Source organism: Piliocolobus tephrosceles, chromosome 4 (assembly GCF_002776525.5).
Source record: "Piliocolobus tephrosceles isolate RC106 chromosome 4, ASM277652v3, whole genome shotgun sequence".
Lineage (NCBI taxonomy): Eukaryota > Metazoa > Chordata > Mammalia > Primates > Cercopithecidae > Piliocolobus > Piliocolobus tephrosceles.
The window spans coordinates 37,069,603-37,094,664 of NC_045437.1; the positions used below are offsets into that span (position 1 = coordinate 37,069,603).

General features: G+C 41.4%; 1 long non-coding RNA gene across 1 annotated transcript in view; it reads left to right on the top strand.

Annotated features, from left to right (window-relative positions):
• The first annotated feature begins 5,942 nt into the window (after window positions 1–5,942).
• LOC111545456 overlaps window positions 5,943–25,062 on the top strand; it is a 149,215-nt gene continuing 130,095 nt past the window's right edge. The window contains exons 1-2 of the long non-coding RNA XR_002732468.1: window positions 5,943–6,005; window positions 9,107–9,276. This is a non-coding gene — a long non-coding RNA (uncharacterized LOC111545456). The remainder of the gene's footprint in view (window positions 6,006–9,106; window positions 9,277–25,062) is intronic.

A 25,062-nucleotide genomic window follows, 5' to 3' on the forward strand; every position in this document is an offset into this window, starting at 1 on the left:
TCTTCCCTTTGGGTGTCAGTTGCCTTTTGGCTTTGTCAGCCAAAAGAAAAGATTAAATGTGTCAATTTGAAAAAAATCTTTGATAAGAAAAAAAAGACAATTTTTATACGTCGTTATTTGCCTGTGAGTCAGATATCGTCTCTTGGCTGACTGCAATATTTACTGTTTCTACAGCAAATGTTATGCCGCCTTGTGTGATTTAGCTAGCAACCGCCTTCCAATCTATTTGAGCATATTCTTTGCTGTTCTTTAACCATCGTCCTAAGAACCAAGCCCTTTGTTTGTCATTTGCATTTTTTTTTTTTTTTTTTGAGACGAAGTTTCACTCTTGTTGCCCAGGCTGGAGTGCAATGGGGCTATTTCGGCTCACTGCAACCTCCAGTTCCTGAGTTCAAGTGATTCTCCTGCCTCAGCCTCCCTAGTAGCTGGGATTACAGGCACCCACCACTACATCTGGCTAATTTTTGTATTTTCAGTAGAGACAGGGTTTCACCATGTTAGCCAGGCTGGTCACGAACTCCTGACCTCAGGTGATCTGCCCGCCTTGGTCTCCCGAAGTGCTGGGATTACAGGCGGAAGCCATGGTGCCTGGCCAGTCATTTGCATTTTGGAGTACATTCGCTGTGAATATGGGCTCCCCTCCTCTTTTGCTCTCATAATTTCTGCTGATCCTGCCTTACTTGACCTGTTGGGCAGAAACCAACCTCATAAAGGAAATCAACAGCAGACATTTAATGCAACCTTTTTATGATGCTTGGAGCAGGTTTAACATCTCGTATAGATGGCTGAAGAGTGATTTTGCAAAACTGTGCTTTGTGTAGCTGCTGTTTGAATGTGCATGGCTTCCCATGCAGTGAGGGACACATGCACCAAGATGGGCTCCTGCTGCATTTGTGGATGTGTCCTCTCTTTCTAATGCTCAGTCTACTCCTAGCAGTGTGACCTTTGCTGCCTCTGCCATTCCCCCCCAACTCTGTTGGGGGAGCTAGATGAGGGTTCAGAATAAGAAAATGTCTCATTGTGGCACCTTCCTATCTTGTGTCCCTCCAAATAACAGGGTGCTAAAAATGTGGCAGTTCCCAGAAGTCAGAGTGTGGGAATGATGCTAACGGTGGAAATGCTCGAGACTCCTTGATTTCTCTCATTTTATCCAACCCTGCCTCCCTACTCCCATCCATCCCTGCATCCTGGTATAGCAAGGCTAAATTACAACACGGCAAGACAGGTCCTTCTGGGACTGTTTATAAGGCTGCATTACCAGGAGGATACTCAACATAGATCTAACCCAAGTGAGTACTCATTTTAATGAGTAATTTTACAGAGGAGGGAATGGGCTCTGAAGGGGTTCAATGGCTTGTCCAGGGTAGACACTCTCAGTTGTAGGCAGAGCTGGGCACATTTGACTCCCAGGCTTGTGTTTCTTTTTCACAAAAAGTGTTCTTTTATTCTACCTGCTAACAAGTTAGGCTCTGTACAACAGTTACCATGAGGCAAATTCAATTCCACTTGAGGGAAGTTCATTTTGTTTGGGTATCAGCAAAACTTGCAATATTAAGAGAAGCCTAGAAATGTAAGTTTGCATTAATTTAAAATGTTAAGCACTTTGGAAGGCCGAGGCAGGCAGATCACTTGAGGTCAGGAGTTGGAGACCAGCCTGGCCAACATGGCGATACCCTGTCTCTACTAAAAATTCAAAAATTAGCTGGGCATGGTGGTGCACACCTGTAATCCCAGTTCTCAGGAGGCTGAGGCAGGAGAATCGCTTGAGCCTGGGAGGCAGAGGTTGCAGTGAGCCTAGATGGTGCTACTGCACTCCAGCCTGGGTGGCAGAGTGAGACTGTCTCAAAAATAAATAAATAAATAATAAATAAAATGTTAAGCAACACTAACACTTCTAAGGAGCTCTGTGGTGCTCTTTGTGTTCATTACCATTTCTGCAAGCCTTGTATTTGAGTGGGATGGTTGTTTCATGCCTGAAGGGTGGTGTAACTTTGTGCATCTATACCTCTAAAAAGAATGTACTGAGAGTTTGAAGCCTTTCTGGAATAAAAATTGAAGCCTTTCTACCCTATACATTATTTTCCTTCAGATACTATGGCCAGTGATGCCCATTCACCCTTTGCTTCTCCCTCCCTCCCTCCCTCCTTCCCTTCCTTCTCTCCTCCCTTCCTTCCATCTTCCTTCCTTCTTTCCTACCTTTTTCCTTTCCCTTCTTCCTTTCTATTCTCCTTCCCCCTCCTTCTCCTCTATCTCTTCTACTTCTTATCTTTCCTTTCTTTGATAAAGGAATGGTTGAGAGTGAATTGTCAAGACAAAGCCATAGAATGTGGTTCAATCAATGCTAACCACCCTCAAGTAAAACACTATCTACTAATCTCCTAGATTAAACGAACAAAAAAACCCAACCTTGGAAAAGGAAGGTATGTAGCAAAGATATAAATAGGCATCTACCTAAGATTATAATGTTCTGAGTTCTTAAAGACATTCTTGTGAAGAAAACATGAGCTTGGATGACATGATGATGAAGTAGACAAGATTTATATCTACCTTATTCCCATATCCCCTCAATTTTGAGTCCAGATCTGAGACTCCCATGGGTATAAAAATGTGCAGGGGAGTGATCTAGCTTCCCAAAATTCAAAAAACACAATAGCCAATCTAGGATGACATCTTTCCTGACTTTCCCTAAAAGTCTAGACATGGTCTCATAGGAGTGACACCAGTTGTTGTAGGCCCGAGGGCAAAACCCCATTTGGATTTTATTGCTAAGATGCTTCAGGACAGAATTTGTTCTGGTCAGGCTGAAATAAGAAAAGGAATTAATACTAAGGAGTTGGAAGAGTGTAACTGAGCTTGCGTCTAAGGAAAACAAATACATTCCGGAGAGACTAAAAGATGCTAATTTTCTTGATGAAATGAGGCGTGGGACCTAATCCCCTTTTCAGCCAGGTTTATCACATAGAGGTAGGTGTGTGTGTGTGGCGGGGGGGTGTATGTGTTTTTTTTTTCTAGAAACCTCTTTCTTTTTTTTTTTTTTGAGGTTAATTAAAACCACATTTGATAATATGAAAATAGCTCTAACTATGATGGTTTTCATCAATGTAGGGCCTTTCAAGTATTCTCCTAGCACTCTGAGACTAAAGGTGTCATGATCGCCCTAAGCCATTTGGAAATTGTAGTGGCAAATTGTGCGGTAAGTACTTCCTTGTGAATTCATGAATTTCATCAGATTTTGGAACACGCTGATCTGAGAGGTGAGGGCAGGGCTCCGAGCCTGACTGCTTCACTGCTCATCCGTGGCTTCCTTTATCTTCCTTTCCAGAGCAGAGCTACAGATAGTTTTTCAAACCCCATTAGACTTCCCAATGGCATTCTTAAGAGAAGAAGGAAGAGTGTTTGTTTAGTTGAATTAGGGGAAGTCTCCTGTGGCCAGTGAAGTTTTATTGAGCCATTTCTAGAAGAACTAAAAAAATCAAGTGGGCTTCTTTGTTTTGTGCTTTATTGTTTATTTACATTTGCTCGAAAAGGTAATCTGCACAGGTTTGACGTCAGCTGGGAAGTGGGACACCATTCATAAGACAGAGAGGAGGACTCGGGGGGAGAAAATATTTGGATAGACAGACCACTTGGTTGAAATGGAAAGAGAGAGTCAGAGAATTTCATTATGTCAGTTATGGGCTTTGGTGGCACTTTCTGAGTGTATAATGTGTCGGGTAGTGAAGGCTTGCTGGGGGGTCGAAGAAGGGATTGCCAACAAAAGGAAGATGTGCCAGATGGAAAAAAAAACCACTGGGAGAAGATTAGTTAGCTTTATCAATAAGGAAAAGTTGGGATAGAACAAAAGCATAATAGTACTGTATCACATAGCCAAAATTATCATAGAGGTATAGATGTGTGTGTGCACGTGTGTGTGCGTGCATGAGTGCATGTATGCATGTGTGCAAATGCGTATTCACTATATATATGTGTGCGTGCGTGTGTGTGTGTGTGTGTATTGAACCTAACTTCCTGAATACTTGCCATGCACTGGGCACTGTTATGGAGTGGTTCGAATCTCATGACTGTTTGTCCTCCGAGTGGCACTTTGCTTTACGTAAGCACGTTTGAGCCTCAGGTGCAGGATTTCCCTTGCTTGCCTACAAGGGAATTTAAAGAAACAATAAAGCAGAAAGTCTACAACTCCACCTGGTATGGGATTTAAGGAAACTACTCTTATCAATCTCATTTTATAGAAACACAAATAAGTTAAGTTTGTCCAGAGTCACACGGTTAGTAAGTGGAATCGGTAGGATCTGCCCCAGAAAGTGCAGCGCCAGAACGGGGCTGTTTCGCCGCTGTAGTAGCACTTGCCCTCTCGACAGGCACTAATTAATTTTCTCTGTTTGTCAACGTGCCAAAAGTGCACATAAAATGATGGTTGTGGGAGTATAATTTATATAGCACATTATTGGAAAATACCTGAATGTTCCACTACAGGGAATTGGTTAAATAAATTTTGGTATGTTCGTGTGAGAGGGCACTATACAGACGTTAAAAATAATATTCTTCAAGAATATATGTGACTACTAGGATTAACTAGGTTTTGTTACATGAAAAAAAGCAGGCAGCAAATCTGTGTGTATAATTTGATGCTAATTTTGTTTTTTAAAACTACTGTGAAGGGGAAAATGGAGACAAGCTAACTATATATGAGAAGAATGAGTAATAAACTGTGGCTTAGTCATTCAATGGAATACTACATCTAGTTCAACTGAATGAAAATAATCTCCATGGATCAACATAGGTAAGTCTTAAAACATACTGCTGACTAAAAAAAGCAAGGTACAAAAGGATATACATGGCATTGTATCACTTATGCAAAACTCTAAAATGTACAAAAGTAATATACATTTTATGAATCTAATTATATAGTAAAGGCCAGGTGCGGTGGCTCATGCCTGTAATCCCAGCAGTTTGGGAGGCCGAGGTGGGCGGATCACTTGACACCAGGAGTTTGAGATCAGCCTGGCCAACATGGCAAAACCCCGTCTCTACCAAAAATACAAAGAAAGTAGCCAGGCAGGGTGGCCCACGCCTGTAAGCCCAGCTGCTCAGGTGGCTGAGACAGGAGAATTGCTGCAACCCAGGAGGTGGGGGTTGCAGTGAGCCAAGATTACACCACTGCACTCCAGCCTGGGCAACAGAGTGAGACTGTCTCTCTCTCTCAATCTCTCTCTCTCTATATATATAGTAAAAGTACAAAACCATTTCTTTATATATCATATTACATACATAATATGATAAACCCATCTAATTCTTCTCATTCCTAAAGGAAATGAAGAAGTGCTATCCTAAAGCTGGTGTGTATAGATCCTGTGAATGTTTCTGTACTTTTACTATATATTTCTTCATTTCCTTTAGGAATGAGAAAGAACTAGATTGGTTTCAGCTGGATCCATTTTATTTCTACAGGAGAGAACTAAACAAATGTGGTAAAATGTTAACATTTGTTAAATCTGAGTGGTGCATCCCTAGGTTTCTTTTATACTGCTTTCTGTATGTTTGCAACATTTTATAATTAAAATTTGTCTGTGTGATATATAATAAGGATACACACGTGGAAGAGGCTAGTGGGCACCAAAATATAAACAGCGACTATATTGGAAAAGTATAGCACAAACTTATTTTCTTTAAGCTTTTCTGTATTTTTAAAATTTATATAGTAAGTATGATATTAGAAATAAAAACAGGACATGTCTTTTTAGGAAGCATCAATGTTGTAGGCAAAGAGTGCTGCAGTGGAATATGGAATCTGCTCCTATGTGACACTGGTTGATTCACGTAGGCACTTTGTGACAATAGGTACTTTGCAGCAGTTTCCTCACCTGCATGGTGGTTTTATGGGCCACATGCTCACTAAACCGACTTATTTTCCCTGGTAACCTGCATACAGACCTCCCAGGCCCTGGTGTGAAGGTGGCTCTGTGACTAACTTTTGCTGATGGAATGGGAGGAGGCAGTTAGAAGTAAGTGAGCCTGCTCTGAAGTTTCTCTCTGCCTTCTGTCTGCTGTGTGGATGCAGTCTGGGGCATCCTGAAACCCTCTGTAGAGATGGTGGAGCCACAGCAGGGGAGGAGCCTGGATCCCCATGTGTCACCACTGGCGTGAGAGAGGCCTAGCCAGAAACATACCCCTTGAATTTTGTGAGAGCAAGAAGTAAACTTTTGGCCTTGTTTGTTACAGCAGTTAGACTACTCTGACCAATACAGGCTCCATCTGTCAGATCTCTTCAAGTTCTGATATTCTATGAATGCCAGAGGCGCTTGGTTTAAAGCTGTCTCTCCATTCATTGATCTCTTGATGAAGTTCACTAGTCTCAGGGACAAACTTATCTAAATCAGCAATTTGGACATGTCCGAAAGAAAGAAACTGGTGTAATAATAAGTAAGTTGAAAAGATAAAGGACAGTGGCCAGAAGACCAGGGGAAAATCCAGAACTTAGTAAGTCTGGGCTGTGCATGGCTTGAGGCTAAGGACAATAACTTGAACATTTTTGATCTCTTTATAACCCTCCAGTTTTACAGATTGTAGTCTCTTAATCAATACCTGTTGGATAAATGAATACATGTGTAGGAAGCTGCGATCAGTGATAGCCACATACCTTGAAAAGCTACTGCTGCTTAATTTCTAGAGTTATTGACCTTTTAGTTTCATGAAATGAGTAAGAGCACATGATCTGGAGTCAGAGGGGTCAGGCAGGCTGGGTGAGAATCCCGGCTCTGCCTCTTCCTTAGCCTTTCCAAGCCTGTTTTCTTAGACATAAAATAGGGATAAAAATGCTATAAAACCCATAGTCATTTTGAGGATTAAAGGAGTTGGGTAATGCAGGTGAAGCACAGGCCTGCTCCACAGTTGAGTAACTTGGATTTATGACATGGATTCAAGGTGACCCTAAGTTAAATCAAGATAAGACTCCCACTGGGCTCAGTGGCTCATACCTGTAAACCCAGCACTTTGGGAGACTGAGACAGGAGGATTGCCTGAAGCCAGGAGTTTGAGACCATTCTGGGCAACTAGCAAGACCCTGTCTGTACAAAAAAAAATGTAAAAATTAATCAGGCATTGTGGTGTGCACTGTAATCCCAGCTACTTGGGAGGCTGAGGTGGGAGGATCACTTGAGCTCAGGATTTGAGGCTGCAGTGAGCTATGATCGTGCCACTGCACTCCAGCCTGGGTAACAAAGCAAGACCTCTGTCTCTAAAACAAAACAAAACAAAAACAAAAACAAAAAATATAACAACTGTCTACCTCTCCTTACCTAGTTCTCCCATAGGCACTAGCTAAGTCAGCACAGGTGTTGGCCTTGACAAGATTAGCATTGCATTGGCAGAATGCTCCAAAATGGCCTTCTTAAAGTATCATTACATCATCCTTGCTGAAGTAATCAATGATTCTCATAGAACAAGAGCACAGGAGGTGAGACAGCACTGTTTCCTAATGCAGATGCCCTTCAGGGTCACTCCCTGGCTGAATGACCTAGAGAAGGGGACACAAATGCACCCGTTTCATTTTCTCATCTCTGAAGTCGGGGGAGAACACCTGCCTGCCATGCCGTTTACTGTGAGGGTGAAACCAGTGTTCCTGAAGCTCGTGGCCTGGCACAGAAGGGAGCTCCTGGGTGTCAGTTCTCCCTCTTCATGTCACCTCTTTGAAACCCAGCCCTAGTTGAAGTTCAGATGATATTTCTCTAGTTTTTATGCAGAACACTGTCGTTTTGGTAAAATTCACCTACATTTTGGGAAGCATTCCCACTACCTCCCCATCCCCAACCTCCATTTACTTGAAGGGAAATGGAATCTATCTGGTTTTGATTCATTTACACTCCACTCGTTAGCATTAGTTTGTAAGCATCAGCCAACATCCAAGTAACCCTTGGAACCTTGTTCTAAAGGCTGCATTTTCAAGTTTAGAAAGTTTATTTTTCTTTGTTTCTTCTTTTTAAAAAAAATGCTAAAAGGAAACTGGACTTCAGTACTAGTTTGAGTTTGGGTTTATTTTCTGTGTATGACTGGCTTCCAACAAATTTGGTTAAAAAAAATACACTTTGCCATTCCAGGTTTTACAATTTCAGCTCAATTGAATTTACTCTCGAAAAAAGTTTTCATATTCTAACCCAAGGGAACGTTTTTGTGTTCTGTTGCTGTTTTGCTGGATCATGGAATTGTTACCTTTTCAAGATCTTTGGTTTGCCCTCAAATAAAAAAAAAAAAAAAAAAATGAAGACCTTTACTGCATATTTGCATGATATTGGCTTTCTGTTGACCTTATCTTTATTTGATTTGGTAGAGGGTTTTGGTAGAAATTGGTAAGAAGTTTCATTCATGAAGACAGACTTGGGAAATTACATACAATTATCCAAGCCTATACTCAACAAGAGGAAAAACAGAAAGAAGTAGGATGCTTCCCTTGGAGTGGAGGGTTTCTCAGAAGTTTCTATTGAGCAGGACACTCACTCCCTACCATATCATTTTACCCACCAGGCCTGTATAATAAACACAACCTTAAGACAGTGCAGTCTACTTTCCGTCGTGTAGTAATAGGCTTCATCTGCTATTTCTAGCTAACAATTGTTCATTGTTCATGCTGCCTCAAGGTTTAGAAACCAGAATTTCTCCCCGGTTCCCAGGAAATTAAAAACAAAGAAGGAGGTAATTTCCACGTGTGTAGCAGCCACTCCATTTGCTAAGGGTCTCAAGTCGTGTATCTGTGTTTTTTAGATGAGTCTGTAACAGATTTGATTTTTGTGTGAATCTCAGACAGGAGATAAAGTCTTCTCCTGGATTTCCATTTAGGTTGTTGGAGGCTCAAATGAGCTTTCTGGACAGACTTGGTAAGTATTGTTAAGTTTGACTAAAGTACTCATTTCTGGATGAAGAAGATGCATTTGTGATTTCATAAGGGGATCAGTAAATCTTAATCTTCTAGTCCTCTACCTTGCTACTGTCCAGAGCCAGTGCATCAAATGTCACAGTGATAATTTTTATCTCCATCTTAATTATGAACATTTTAAGGTAAGGGAGACAGACTCATAAGTATCAAATTGGTTTTCTTTGTTCATATACCTAGATTTTCATATGGTCAGAATACCCACAGAATGTATGAGTGGCAGCAGTAAACAATCCTTGAAGTTCTTGGTTGTTTAACTTGACTGTTGGGGATGCCCAAGGAGGCCCTGTCTGCTCCAAGCAAATTACATAAAAAAGATGTGAATAAAAACACATCAAATACTAACAGAGGTGAGATCTGGGAGGAGTGGAATTACATTTATGATCTGTTTGTTTTCTTTTTCTTACTTTTCTGAATTTTTATACAGTGAGTGTATGTGTGTATATGTGTGTGTATTTTAAGTTTTTGTTTCCAAAAAAATGAGTATATATTTTTTTTAAAAAAATCAAACTATATAGAAGTATGTAGAGTAAAATGCACAAGTTCTTTTTATTCATCCTCTAACCACATTCTGCTTTCTAGAGACCATAATTAGTTTGTGTGTAAATTTCCAGACCTTTTCTCTGTTTTATCTGTGTAATTGTTAACATTATATTGAAAGAGTGAGACTCCATACAGTACAGGTAGAAAACAGTTTCCCTTGCTGTCTCTATAAATATAATATGCAGATTCGTTCTCACTCTCTTGGACAATCATGTAGAATAACAACTCCTCCAGTCCCTTCAAGTCCCACCCATCACCCCAGGCACTCTTTCTCTTGGTGCACCTAGTGGGTTCCGGCAGCTCGTGGGCAGCTGCTGACAGATGCAGGTGCTGGCTGGGGAGAGGAAAAGCTGGCCCTCCACCCAGTAGGTGTGTGTGTGAATGTGATCAAGAGATAGGAAGGTTGTGGGTGGAGTGTTGTCAACCTCTCTACAGGGGGGGCCCTTTCTAAGACCATCCTGGCTGGCTCCCTTGCATATGGCCTAAGGACAAGACTGATGCACTCTGGCTATTGCTGCTGGGAGGTGTGCAGTCTGCTGCACTGTAGCTCTCTCAGTGCCTGGGCCTCCGCATGCAATTTGCAGCCTCTTGCTAGTAGACTATCTTTGGTCTTGAATTAAGTCCCAGTCTATACTTGGCAGACTCCAGCATTCAGGGAGATCTCCTTGAAACTTCTTTTACTTAGAAAGAGGTAAATGTGGAAACACCACCACACCCCGAAAAATCATTCCAAAGAAATTCTCTCAGCATTTTCAGTTTCAGTCCTTTTACAGCCTTGAGGCGAGTGATGGGCTAATGGTTGCAGCTGTCTCCTTTGCAAGTCCTGTCTAGGTGGTCTAGAAATTCATTAAAGAATGTGAGACCACTAATTGCCTCTTGCTTTGTTCTGGGTCTTCTGGGGCCTTAGACAAAGCTGAAAAAGAGTCTCCTTTTCACATTTTGTTATAGACCTAGCTAAGTCATTGTTTTTCCATAAGTTGAACATATTAACATTCTGTAAGTTGTTATCTTAATTGTCAACATATCAGTCTTTTCATATTGGAAGATGTTGAATTGTCTCATTCTTTTTAATGACAGTGTAATAGTCCATTGGGTAGATAAACCAGAGTTTAGGTAACCATTTCTCTTTTGATAGGCTAATTCTAATTTTTTGCTTTTGCAAGTAATGCTGCTATAAATAATTTTTAAATTCACGTGCGTGTGTGTGTGTGTATGTGTGTACATGAAGTGTAGCCAACGGTAGGTACTAGAAAAATTTTACAAGATACTACCAAAGTGACTCCAGGAGAGTTGTATGAATTTCTGCTTTCTCCAGCAGTGCTTAAGAGTGAACATTTCCCCACACCTTCACTACATATTTCATTGTTTTTAATCTTTGCCATTTTAGAGGCTAACAGTGATCTCATTATTTTATTCCATTATTTTCTTGATTATTAATGAGGTGAGACTTTTTTCTCACCTTTGTCCATTTGTATCTGTGCTCTGTGAATTGCCTATCACATATCCCTCATCCAGTTTGGGGTTCTGGGTCTTTCTCAGCCCCTTGTAGTTTAAATAAGGAGAAGATGGCAAAATAATGAAGCAGAGACAAATTGTAGTGACTTGCTGAGAACCCTGGTCCCACTCCACGGGGACAAGAAATGATGGAAGTTCTACAGCTCAGACTATATCACTTGTTCCCCTCAAAACTGTTTACAAGTCTGAATCTGAAACATAGGCTAAGTCTTCTCTTCCTTCAAACCGACACATATACTTTTATTAATAACATTTTAGCCAATTCCTTGTATTTGACTGAGAGTGTGTATGCAAACTTATTTTGAATCTGAAGCCTAATAGGTTGCATTTATGCCTCTTTGTCTCTTCTTAATTCTACACATATTAAAAATTACTAAAGGCATATTGTATTTCAAGAAAAAAACAAAGGAGATTTTTCAGAGCACCTAGCAGCCATGGCAACATGCCTTTACAAGGGGCATGTACTCTGCTAAAAAATATTCCATTTACAGGTAATGACAGACATTTGCCAAACAGCCCCAAGCTAACCCAAGAAAGAATGGGCAGATGGTTTGAGGTGTGTCAGGAATAGGATTTACAAAACAAGATTATGGTTATGCTGGAAAGTAATAGCAATGGTTGTAAACAAATGGAACAGACTTACTTTTTGCCATGGGGCAAAGGAAGAAAGGGGTTCTGCATTGCTGCTTGTGAACTAGAGTTGGCTTGCTTAGATACACAGCTCTCTGGGATTTTATGTATGTTGTTAGGCACTTGTATAAGCCACATGACTGGGCCTCCAATTGAGTTTCTTCTAATCTGAAGCAGGGAAACTTCATTCTCATTCTAGAAGCCCCTGCTGGTGTTGGCCCTGTCTTGGTTGTGTCGGCAAATGAATCTGCATCCTTCTTCACGTGAATTTAACTATCATACCAGTTACAGACTATCAGTTGAGAAGACACTGGAGAGAACCAGCCTGTTTATTCCTGAATGTGTATTTTTGGCTGCGGGAATTAGAGTCATAACAGAGGAAGGTACAGAACACCTCCCAATATGATAGATCTATTTGCTCATCAGCGCAAATCCTGGGCCTTGAAGTGGTAATGAATGAGTCTGCCTCTGCCCTGAATTAAAAAATCTCAGCTCTCTCTTTTCCAATTAAATTAAGATTTAGAAAGATAATGCTTCCTCTCTGGGGAGCATTTGGGCATTTTCCAAGGAAACAGAGAGAGGGTTGTCAAAGGGGATTTGCTGACAATGACATGAGAAGAAGGCGATGACAAAGAAAGACTGAAGGTCTCAGACTTCGGGATGGGGTCGAACCTGTCTCACCTGGTTAGGAACTATCACCATGCAAGTGAAGGGTGGAATTTCGCTTTTAGAATACATTTCCATTAGCCCTGGAGTTTGACAGCTAGCTCCTCATGGCAGCAAAGCATGTGAGGCCTCCCAGTTGGCAAGGCTGATCTCTGACTAATGGGGAAAAATTACCCAATAAGAATTAGCAATCTTACATCACTGATCAGAATCCTTACATTGCCCTTCATGTGGGGAAAAGAATGAGACTTTCAAAAGGAGTTGGACTGGTTTTAACATGGCCTATTGGCCACTGAGACAGGAAACATTTAACATGAATCAGATGCATTTGGAATTTGTTTGACTTATCTTGAGCCTAAGGTTTCCAGGTATTAGTGGTATTGAGCACTCATTTAGTGCTTTTATGTATTTTTTAGAAAGTGCCCTCTCATTATTTCTAGGTAGATACAATTGGCCCTGTTTGATCTTGTTCTTTATTTGTACCAGATTTTTCAACTTAACACTTTCGGAGAAGTGGAATCTCTTGAGTGTTAAACTAAGAAAACCAGTGTTGGATGAGTGTCCCAAAAGAGAACAGTGTTGTTATCATAGGCTGAATTGATCCCAGATGGATTCTGGAATGAAAGGATTAACAATGATGTAAAAATGGCCTAAGCACATGATAGTGTACAATGCTGACTCTTTGAAAGTAGGCTTGGCCACAGCCACATGTGTCTTCAGAATTGGAGGTTAGATACCATTTACTTTGGACTTTGGATGGCATATGGTGGTCAGAATGATTTAAAAATGTTAAGTTAGGCTGGTGTTGAAAGATGGCATAATTTGAGAACAGATACAGCAAAACAAGGCAATGAACTTGCCTTCCTCATAAATGATGTCAGCAGTGACAAGCCGAGGGCCATGGGCCAGGACAGAGGGGATTTAGCTTCTTTTTCTTGTCTTCTTAGATTGTGTTGAGAAATCCTGCTCTTGAGCATGTGCTACTGTGTCTTTTGGAAGACAATAATAGCTGGGCAGAGGAAAATGTTGTTGTGGCTTTTTGACCCCTCTCTGACCAGGACAACAAATATAATGACGATAATAAAAATACTCAGAGCACATCCTTATTTATCTCTTCACGGGAAGTCATAAGACTGAAAGGGGCTTTTATTTAGTGGGTTCTACCAGTGGGAAGATATTCAGACAACACTGAACCCACACGTTTGACTCTGGATCAGAGGCTGCATGTGTTACCCCAGGTAAGTGGGGTATCCTGAGCAGACTGCATGGTTAGATGGAATGATCTCTTCTCTATTGTCTTTTAAGACGTATGTGATCTGTATACTTACAATGAAATTTTCAAGACACAGGCTACAAAATGCACTGGCTAAGAAATGACTAGGAACCAAGGGCAGAACGGGGATAAAGTGAATTCCAGCAAAATGCTGTCCCTTCAATAAGTCTTACTGGAAAGCCCAAGTGGCTGACTGGAACACCTCCATGGGATACAGCAAGTATGGGGCTTTGGGAAAACACACACACACATACACACACACACACACACACACACACGGCCTACTTTAGCACAGACCCAGCCATTTGTGAATCAAGATTTCTTGGGGGAGATTTCTGAGTGTGAGACCAGTGGTTCATTATGCTAACCAGGTTGCACACTAGAATAATCTGGGAATATTTTGGCAAAAAAAAAAAAAAAAACCCCAAAAAGCAAAAACCCTTTTTCCCAGACCCTATCCCAGACCAATTCAATCATAATCTCAGGATTTCAGGGCACTGATAATTTTTTAATTTTTTTTATACGGAGTTTCACTCTGTCACCCAGGCTGGAGAGCAGTGGCGTGATCTCAACTCACTGCAACCTCCACCTCCTGGGCTCAAGTGATTCTCTTGCCTCAGCGTCCCGAGTAGCTGGAATTAAAGGTGCATGCCACCATGTGTGGCTGATTTTTTTGTATTTTTAGTACAGATGGGGTTTCACCATGTTAGCCAGCCTCAAGTGATCCCCCTGCCCAGGCCTCCCAAAGTGATGAGATTACAGGCGTGAGCCATTGCTCCAGGCACTGATAATTATTTTTAAAGCTCCCAAAGTGATTTTAATGTGTGACCAGGAGAGAGAACCATTTTCTTGGTTAGCAGTTTGCTGAGATGGTTACAGACAGTCTCTCTTCTCTTCCAGATTCACTAGAAATTGCCATTAGACTCTAGGCTTCCTGAGGGAAGGGTTCACCTTATATAGCATTTGGTTTTCCACAGCATCTAATTTTCAAGGGATAAGTGTGAATGTATTTGCATCAGAAAGGGGAATCTATTCATTGCTACTAGTTTTCCAAGCTGTCGGTCAGGGCACCGGGTTCTATCATCAGCTTTCCCATTCATTAGGTAGAGGACCTAGGGGTAGGTCCAGATAAAATACAGGATGCCCAGCTAAATTTGAATTTTAGATAAACAATCAATAATTGTTTTGTATGCATATGTCTCATATAGGATTTGAATATGTATTTTTATTTGCTCGATCTGGCAACCCTATCCCGGGATATCTTCTTAGTCTCAGATTATTCACTTGCAAACTAAAGAATGAAGTTGTCAGAGATTAAACAATTTCATTTGAAAAGAAAAAAATTTAAAGAAATTAGAATCACTTTTATAAACTAAAATTGAAGTTTGACAAATTCCTTGTTTGCACACCATTTAGGATTTCCAAAAGCAGGTTTTTCAATGGAGTGTCTAGGTATTCATAATGGTGACCAGACAGGCATACACTAGAGTTATTATAAAGGCACTTATTTTTCTCCATTTAATGGTGTTTGTTTAGATTTCAAGGGAGACTTTCCGGTTATTTGTTTATCACTGAAATGTGGTCTTTTCAGTTTCTTTAGCGGTTGGAGACATTTGATTTTGAAAAGCCCCTCTCTCATCAATTAGTATCTTCATTTCTAAGCATACAAGAGGGTCTCTAGTTAGCTAAAGGTATGTTTTTTTCACAAGCAAATGGAAATGTTTTGTCTTTCAGACCAAACTTAATGTGTATGTGTGTCTGCACTTGTGTGTGCGAAATTTGTCCCATTTTATTGAATGCCCCCATATGCAGTTCTAGAGTTCTAACACCGTATCACAAACTATATGAGTGTCTAGAATTCGTGGGTTCTTGGTCTTGCTGACTTCAAGAATGAAGCTGCAGACCCTCGTGGTGTTACAGCTCTTAAAGGTGGCGCATCTGGAGTTGTTCCTTCTGATGTTTGGATGCGTTCAGAGTTTATTCCTTCTGGTGGGTTCCTGGTCTTGCTGGCTTCAGGAGTGAAGCCGCAGACCTTCGCGGTGGGTGTTACAGCTCAGGAAGAGGACGTGGACCCAAAGAGTGAGCAGCAGAAAGATTTATTGTAAACAGCGAAAGAACAAAGCTTCCACAGCGTGAAAGTGGACCTGACCGAGTTGCCACTGCTAGCTTGGGCAGCCTGCTTTTATTCCCTTATTTGACCCCACCCACAACCTGCTGATTGGTCCATTTTACAGAGAGCTGATTGGTCCGTTTTGACAGAGTGCTGATTGGTGCGTTTACAATCCCTGAGCTAGACACAGAATTATGATTGGTGCGTTTACAATCGTTTAGCTAGACACAGAGCGCTAGACAGAAAAGTTCTCCAAGTCTCCACTAGATTAGCTAGATACAGAGTACTGATTGGTGTATTTACAAACCTTGAGCTAGACACAGGGTACTGTTTGGTGTATTTACAATCCCTTAGCTAGACATAAAGGTTCTCCAAGTCCCCACTAGACTCAGAAGCCTGGCTGGCTTCACCTAGTGGATCCCGCACCAGGGCCATGGGCAGAGCTGCCTGCCAGTCCTGGCACCTGCACTCCTCAGCCCTTGGGCGGTCAATGGGACCGGGTGCCACAGAGCAGGGGGAGGTGCCCGTTGGGGAGGCTCGGGTGGGCACGGGAGCCCACAGCGGGGATAGGGGGGCTCGGGCATGGCGGGCTGCAGGTCCTGCCCCGCCAGGAGGTGGCTGAGGCCCAGCGAGAATTCGAGGGCGGTGCGGGCGGGCGAGTAGTCCTGGGGAACCCGGCAGACCCTCTGCAGTTGCTGGCCCGAGTGCTAAGTCCCTCACTGCCCGGGCCCGGCAGCGCCAGCCAGCCGCTCAGAGTGCGCGGCCTGCCGAGCCTGAGCCTAGCCGGAACTCGCGCTGGCCCGCCAGCGCCATGCGCAGCCCCAGTTGCTGCCCGCGCCCTACACACCATCCCGCAAGCAGAGGGAGCCGGCTCCGGCCTCGGCCAGCCCAGAGAGGTGCTCCTACAGTGCAGTGGCGGGCTGAAGGGGTCCTCAAGCGTGGCCAGAGCGGACACGGAGGTGGAGGAGGCGCTGAGAGCGAGCGAGGGCTGCCAGCACGTTGTTACCTCTCATATGCATATATACAATTGTCCAGTGCTAAGATGAAGGGAATAAGGTCTCTGTAAATTAGAGAATCATTAAAATTGGAATTTCCAAATGAGCTTTTCCATGTCTTAAATTTTGGGGAACGGAATGAGACAGATGTCCAAGGAAAGTAATTAACAGTTTACCTATTCTTTTAAAAACAATCTCACAACTTTTGTAAGACAAAGACATTCCTAGTTTCACTCCACATTTAATAACCTGGAGTTGGGAAAGCTTTCAAGGACTGATGAGGGTGTTTTATATGGCGACCAGAGGGAAATCTGGGGAGTTTTTAGACCAAAAAACGTGGTTGCTATGGTTTAAATATTATTTGCTTCTACCAAAAACCGTATTGAGGCTTGGTTCCCAATGTGGCAGTGTTGGAAGGTGGTGCCTTAGAGAGGTGACTAGGTCTTTAAGATACATTAATGTCTTTCTCTGGAGATGGGGGTTAGTTGTCTTGGGAATGGATTACTTCCCTCAAGAGCACGTTGTTATAAATTGAGGTTGCCACATGTGTCTTGCTCTTTTTTCCATGCACCTGGTTCCCCTTCCATTTCTCTGCCATGTTTGAGGCAGCATGAGGCTCTCATCAGAAGCCACCAGATGTGACTGCCAAATCTTGAACTTCTCAGCTTCTAGAACTGTGGACTAAATAAACCTATTGAAAAAAAATAAATTACCCTATCTCAGATCTTCTTTTAGAACAACACAAAATGAACTAAAACAATGCCAACATTAAAAAATGAGAGAAATGTTAAAATGTTTTAAAAATGATTTCTGTAATACCTCTGAGAATCTGCCATTTTCTGTTATTTCAAGAGCCAGGCCAAAGGAAGAATAAAGGTCACTGAATCCACTGGATTGGAATGCCTTTACTGTCCTCCAGTCTCTCTTCCCTCCCATATGGAGAAACATTTAGGGAGTGTGCACTTTCTGATTACTCTCTTCTTCCCAGTTAGGGCGCTCAATGGACAATGTTATATATCCCAACCTCTTCCTTGCCGTTTCCCCTCCCTGATGTTTCTTGGGACCAGATACCACAATCTGGCATAGCCTGCTCTTGTGGCTGGTTAACAGGTCTCTCAAAATATTCTACTCCTTGCTGTTTGTTTCTGCTTTAATACCTCCACTTCTAGCAAATTCTATTTCAAAAACATCATACAATACTATGTGCTGAGCCTTATGCCAAACATTTTATATGCGTGATCTCATTTAATCTTCCCAATAATCCTATGAAGTAGATATAACTGTCTTCAATTAATGGATGGGAATTAAGTGGCCTATAGAAGTTAAATACCTTCCTCAAGACCACAGAGGTCCTAAAAGGCACCAGTAGAATTTGAACCCAGGGCTCTGAAGCTTTTGATCACTATGTTATACTAAGTTAAGCTAGGGGCAGTGGCTCATGCCTGTAGTATCAGTAATTTGGGAGACTGCGGCAGGGGGATTACTTGAGGCCAGGAGTTCGAGACCAGCCTGGACAACATAGTAAGACCTTGGTCTCTACAACAGTAACAACAAAATTAGCCAGATATGGTGATGTGTGCCTGTAATACCAGCTACTTGATAGGCTGAGGTGGGAGGATCACTCGAGCCCAGGAGTTTGAGGCTGCAGTGAGCTGTAATTGTGACACTGCACTCCAGCCTGGGCAACAGGTGAAACCCTGTCTACAAAAAATCCAAAACAAAACAAAACAAAACCCGAACTAAGATACTAGTTCTTTAATGAAAGTGACATCATTTATTAATGACTAGTGATTATTATTTTTATGCAACACTTATTGAGTACTTACTATGTGTCAGTCACTATGATAGGTGCTTTATGGATCATCTCATTTGTATCAGGGTTAAGCAGAACTATAATATATTCTAAAGATAAGGGATGAGACTCAAAATGTAACTTTTTCAAAGTCATGCAGTTGAAAAAAAGCAGACCTAGGAGCCCAGACCGTAAGTATTTATCTCAGACTCTCATGCTGTTCCCTTTCTAACCCTCTTCTTTGAGAGTCTTCCAGTTACTCCCAGTTACGGTGCAGAAGAATTTGAATCCAAGAGGCTGTTCTTCCACCAATGGCTTTCTGTCTGCCTTTCTTCTCTTTCAGGGCTGGAGTAGAATCATTGCAGAGGTATCTGCGCATGCTATTGAGTGTGGCACTAATGCTGCCTGTCCTGAAATAAACTTGGATTGGCTATCCAAGATGGCATTAGCTACCCTTGAAATGAAATGACCTTTCCTTTGGGCTCATTGAGTGAGACCGTTGTTATCAATGAAGACTTGCTTGAGGCTATGCTAAAGGAAGAATGCTTCACCTTCTTGGAGCCTGATGTGACCAACATGGTTCTACAAAAATATCAAGTCAAAGATTTGATCTTGAAGAGAAGGAATCTGATCTTAGCAAAACGAAAATGGTTCAGTAGGTGGCATCTAAAGATACTGTGAATCTTGTGAACTTGGTTGTTAAACGGGACATTTAGAAGGCGATGTGGTGTATGGTGATCATATGTCCTGGTTGATGCCTGTTTTATTTCAATATAATTTACAGTGGTTATTCACTTTCATCCTCAATAGTGTCCTGGTTTGGATGATAAGCTATATGTTTCCCTGTCTAACAGAAGCAAAAAACTAAATGCTATAGTTTGTTCATCCATTCATTTATTCATTCAACAGATATTTATTGAGTTTCTACCTACTGTGTACTAGACACTGCTATGAAAGTTAAACAGATGAGGTGCCCGTCTTCACTGGAGATTAAAATTTAATAGTGGAGATTGAAAAGTAACAAGTAAACGAAGGAATAAATAGATTATTAGAAGCCGTGATAGGAATTATGATGGAAATATCTGTGAAGGAGAAAAGAGTGGCAGAGGTGGCCCCTCTGGAGAAATCTCGACCTGGGGAACTTGGAGGATGAGGAGGAACCAGCCATGGGATATGTGGGTGGGGTTAGACTGAAGAGCCTGCTTGACAGTCTGGAGTGGGATAGAGCTAGGTATATTCCCAGGATGGAAAGGATTGAGAATCTAGATCCATTTCAGGGAGTAAAGGAAGGCTTCAAGGAGAAGGCAGAAGGAAGCTTATCCACACACTCTTGAAAGATGACCTCGGGGCAGGCATTTCACTGAGCAGGGGCAGCATGAGAGAGGTGCAGGGTGGGTGGTTGAGCAGCAGGTGTTCTAGCCAGACTGCTCTGTGTGATCCCATGGAAAGCAGTGGGAGAACATGCTAGAAGCTGAATTGAGCGGGCTTGGGGAGTTGCAATGTATAGCTTCCGGTTAGATGCTTCTAAGAAGATGGCCTGGATTCAAAGTTATGCCTATGCTAAATCTTAAATTCTGCTGCTTGGTTTCTATGTCAGTGTTCCAGTTGGTTAGTTAACAAAGTAAACAATCTGCTAGTTTTGTGATAGATGAGTCTTCCAGATGGAAGAGATGTCTTTGTTTCATTTTAGACTTCAGGTCAGACTTGGGCATTATGGAGGGACTTAAAAGGTACAGTCTATTTTAATGACCATAATTCTAGTTAGGGCATACTTTAAGATAATATTTTCATACTTTAAGAAAAATATTACTTGAATTGCAGGTGCTCAATTCTGACACTCCTTCTCCCTCCGTCTCCTCCCTTATCCCCCAGCTCTCATCCTCAAATTTCATAGGGAATCTCTGAACCAATTCAATAGGCTCTAACAGGGCTTTAGAACTGCATTTCAGATATATCATCACTTCATGTAAAGTTAGGTGAAGGCTCAGATTTCTGCATTAAAATGCCAACTTATTCCATGGGTTAAGTTGATATTTAGGAAGAATTCAGAGTGATTTGCAATTTATCTGAACCATTATAGAGCTATTAACTATTTCATTCCCTCTCTTGCCATTCAAAGTGGCCCTTGTTCACTAACCCATATGATGCCTTGGTTCAATCTTCAAAAGGCATCTCTGCTTCCAACCCCACACTACACTGCACATTGGGCAAGAGGAATGTGGGCTGGATCTCAGCCTCCAGTCATCCTCCTGGCTGGGTGCCCTTGTGCAGTGAATAACCTGTACAGCAATATATAGCAGCCCTGACCATCTACTGTTGTAATTCCAAACATTTGGAAGATCTCAGCTTCTAGCAGAGGGTGGCAGTGGGCCTGAATATATTTCCCCAAGGCAATATTTTCAAAAATACACACTAACTTGAAAAAATATTGAGTAAACTTTGTTCTGCTTATAACAACTCAATTTGTGTTTTATTAGTGTGTATAGAGCCACTGGAGAAAGTTCACTTCTAAGAAACTCTTTAGAAAACCCCAAGTTTTCCGTTACTATGTGTAGGGTCCAGCCGTGCGAGTCTTAGTGGGTGTTCTCCCTGTCTGTGGAGTTGAGAGATTGTAATAAATAAAGACACAAGACAAAGAGATAAAGAGAAAACAGCTGGGCCTGGGGGACCACTACCATCAAGACGTGGAGACTGATAGTGGCCCCGAAAGGCTGGGTGCACTGATGTTTATTGTATACAAGACAAGGGGGCACAGTAAAGAGGATGAATCTTCTAAGTGATTGACAAGGTGAAGCAAGTCACGTGATCATAGGACAGGGGGCCCTTCCCTCTTAGGTAGCTGAAACAGAGAGAGAGAAGGCAGCGTATGTCAGCGTTTTCTTCTATGCACTTATAAGAAAGATCAAAGACATCAAGACTTTCACTATTCCTTCGACCATTATCTACTACGAACTTCAAAGAGGAACCAGGAGTACAGGAGGAACGTGAAAGTGGACAAGGAGCATGACCATTGAAGCACAGCACCACAGGGAGGGGTTTAGGCCTCTGGATGACTGTGGGCAGGCCTGGATAATATCCAGCCTTCCACAAGAAGCTGGTGGAGCAAGGTGTTCCCTGATTCCTCCAAGGAAAGGAGACTCCATTTCATGGTCTGCTAAGCAACGGATGTCTTCCTAGACACTGGCATTACCGCTTTACCAGGGAGCCCTCAGGTGGCCCTTATGTGGGCATGACAGAAGGCTCACCTCTTGCCTTCTAGGTCACTTCTCCCAAAGTCCCTTCAGCACCTGACCCTATACCCGCTGGTTATTCCTAGGTTGTATTAGTAATGCAACAAAGAGTGATATTAAAAGCTAATGATTAATAATATTTATGCTAATGATTGATAATGTCCATGATCATCTCTATATCTAATTTGGATTATAACTATGCTTATTCTAACTATTTTCTTTATTATACTGACACAGTTTGTGCCTTCAGTCTCTTGCCTCAGCACCTAGGTAATCCTCTGCCCACAACTATGTTTTGGTGGGTAATTCTTGACCAGTCCTCATTCTATGGAACTCACAAAATCAAAGAGCTCATCAATATGTTCAGTGACAAAATGTTTAACTTGTTTGTAATTCCAATAGAAACTCATTCAGTGATCTGTATGATTCAATTCATATCTCCCTTGAAAGACACTTCGTGCATAGCAAAGTACTCAAGCAATGTGCAACTGAAGAGCCACACATCTTATATCTGCCTGTGCTCTCAAGTGAATGACAGATTCAGCTCTAAAAGGTGAGGAAAACTGTCCCACCAACGTAGCATTCTGATTGGCTATGCTATTTGGATCTGTAGAGACTTGCAAAACAAAAGTCAGGGTATTTTCCCTCTTAAACCAGGTTTATAAATAGTTGCCTAACGCCCTGGGCTGAGTTGTTGCAGGGAAGGATTATTGCACTTTTTGTAGAGGCTCTTGGTCACTCTAATTTTGGATACATACCTTACTACATACAGGAGGCATGCAGGAATCAGCTCTCAGAAATGCCCCGGTTGACATGTCTCATAGCTTAATTATAGCAAAGTGCATCTACAGCACTAATGGCTTAAATATCAGCAATATCTATAATACATGCTGATGAGCCTTAGGTTTATAGGCAATTCAGCCCAGAGATACGTACTGATATACTGCACAGTAATTACCACTTGGGTTCAATTGTCCTACTAGTAGAGTTAGTCAAACTCTTTGGGTTCTCAGTAAAATTATCTAGAAGTCTTATACCTTACCTGTTAACCCAGTGTTTTTCAGAGTGTGGGTTGCAACCCACTAGTAGATTATGCAGTCAATTTAACAGGTCATGGCCAGTGTTTGGGGGGAGCTATGACTTTGAATAGAATAGAGGCAATAGAATAACATAGAGTACCAAATATCAAAATGGATTGTTCATAATAAAGGTTAGTATTGATGCTTGAAATTTTACTCCATATTTTATCCACTCTAAGGCGTACATTTTTTTTTTTTTGACTACAAATCTCTGAAATCAGGATGTCTTATAATTATAATAGGTAATTTTTTTTCTTTCTCAGTCAGTGATAAAATAATAGTATCTCTTGCGATCAATGTCTACTTAGATTTGGTATATGAGCGCATTGGGTTTTGATGTAAAATGTATCTCTTTTTGTGGTCACGGCCAAAAGAGCTTGAAGAAGACAGATTTGATTCAGTCTTTCCAGGTTTCCCTCTCCACTGGAAGTTGGATGGTTGGTCTCTTGCTGCCTGGAATCTTTGTGCAGAGTTTCTGACCCTCAATGTCACCCCATTTCCCAATGAGGAATGGCTGGGATCCCTCAACAGGGAATTACACATTCAAAAACTGTCATCTCTCTGCGGTCTCTCTTGGATGTTGAAGATGATTTAACAGGGATGGCAGTAATGTTAGGGGTCTCAGCTAATGGGTTTCCCTTGTGTGACCCTTCAGTTTGTTGTTCATACCAGTGCCTCCTGGAAGAGATTTCTTGGTGATGTAGAGCTTGGGAGGTGGCAGAGAGGGCTGCTTTTAGATTTTGGTTTTATGGGCACTATCTCATAAGCCTTCTTATGGTTTTTCCCATTAGCCAGGGCTTCCTGTGGCTACTATCACCAGTGAGGTTCACCAAAACAGTGGTCTTTTAAGGATCTTGATGTTTTTAATGTCTCAGTTGGCTTCTGCTTCTTTTTTAAGGCTGATCACTCAGTGGGACTCCCAGCACCCTCCACCCGCAGAAGGTAAGTCATGGGTCTCTGCCGAACTCTCGCACTTGTATGCTTTTATATAAATATATAAGGGAAACAGGTCTGTATTACGCCAGGGTGTCATACTCCTGCTTTTCTTCTGCTCTGTTCAGAAAAGGAAAGTTATTAACCCAAAGGAATGAGCCACTTATTGGAAATTTTAGATTCTGTGGCAATTGAGAGAGGAGATACATTTCCCTGCCATTCATTGGGCCCTGTTCCTACCTTAAATCATCTTTAAACACTCATCTTATTAATTCCCCAAATACTACAAGCTAGCAACTTAAATGCTGCATAAAACCTTAAAAACATCTTGTGTCAGACTCAGAATTTAAATTTATTTTGTCTATAAATCCTGCCTGCTTTCCTTGAGTTAAATGGTTACCGTTCCTAAGAGTAAATTCTATCCTGACTTCCAAGAACATAGATTGATTTTGCCTGGTTTTGTACTTTATATAAGTGGAATTGTACAAAATGTACTCTTTTGTGTCTGGCTTCTTCTACACATCATCACCTTTATGAGATTCAGCTACATTTTTCTTGCTTTTATAAATTATTTATTCTATTTGCTTATGAGTATATCACAATTTATTCCTCAACTGTTGAGAGTACTTGGGTAGTTTCTAGTGTTTGGCTATTACAAATAGTGTTATTATGAACATTGTAGTACCTCCTGGGATGTATACCTAGGAGTAGAATTCATGAGTCAGAGGCAATGTATATTCAGTTTTAGTACACTGTGCAAATGAACTTTTTTATTTCAGCCATTCTGGTAGGTGCGTAGTAGTATGTCACATGGTTTTATCTTGTGTTTCCCTGATGAGTAATAGAGTTGAGAGCCTTTTCATATGCTCATTGGTTATTTGGAAAGCTTATTTTGTGAATTGTCTGTACATCTTTTTGTTGGGTTGTCTGTAAATTTCTTATTGATTTATGAGTTTTTCTGGATATGAGTCCTTTATTAGATGCATGCATTGCAAGTATCATTATCATTGTATAGGATGCCTTAATGATGTCTGTTGATGAAAAGTTGGTTTTAATTTTAGTATTGTTTAATTTATCAACATTATATAATGTTTTGTATACTCTTGATAAAATCTTTGTTCCAAAATCATGAAAATATTCTCCTATATTTTAGCAGTTTTTTTAAAGGATCAATCCTTCTCTTTCTTCTCTTCTTTCTTTACTTGTCTTGCTTTCCATTGACTCCCCTTTTTCTGTTTCTCCCTTCCTTACTTTGTTTTTCCTTTTGGTTCTGTCGAAATAAGCAGCATAAGAAAATCTTTCATCTTTTCATTATGAAAACCACATTACTCCTCTGTTTGAAATACATCTATGGACTTCCAAAGGTTTCT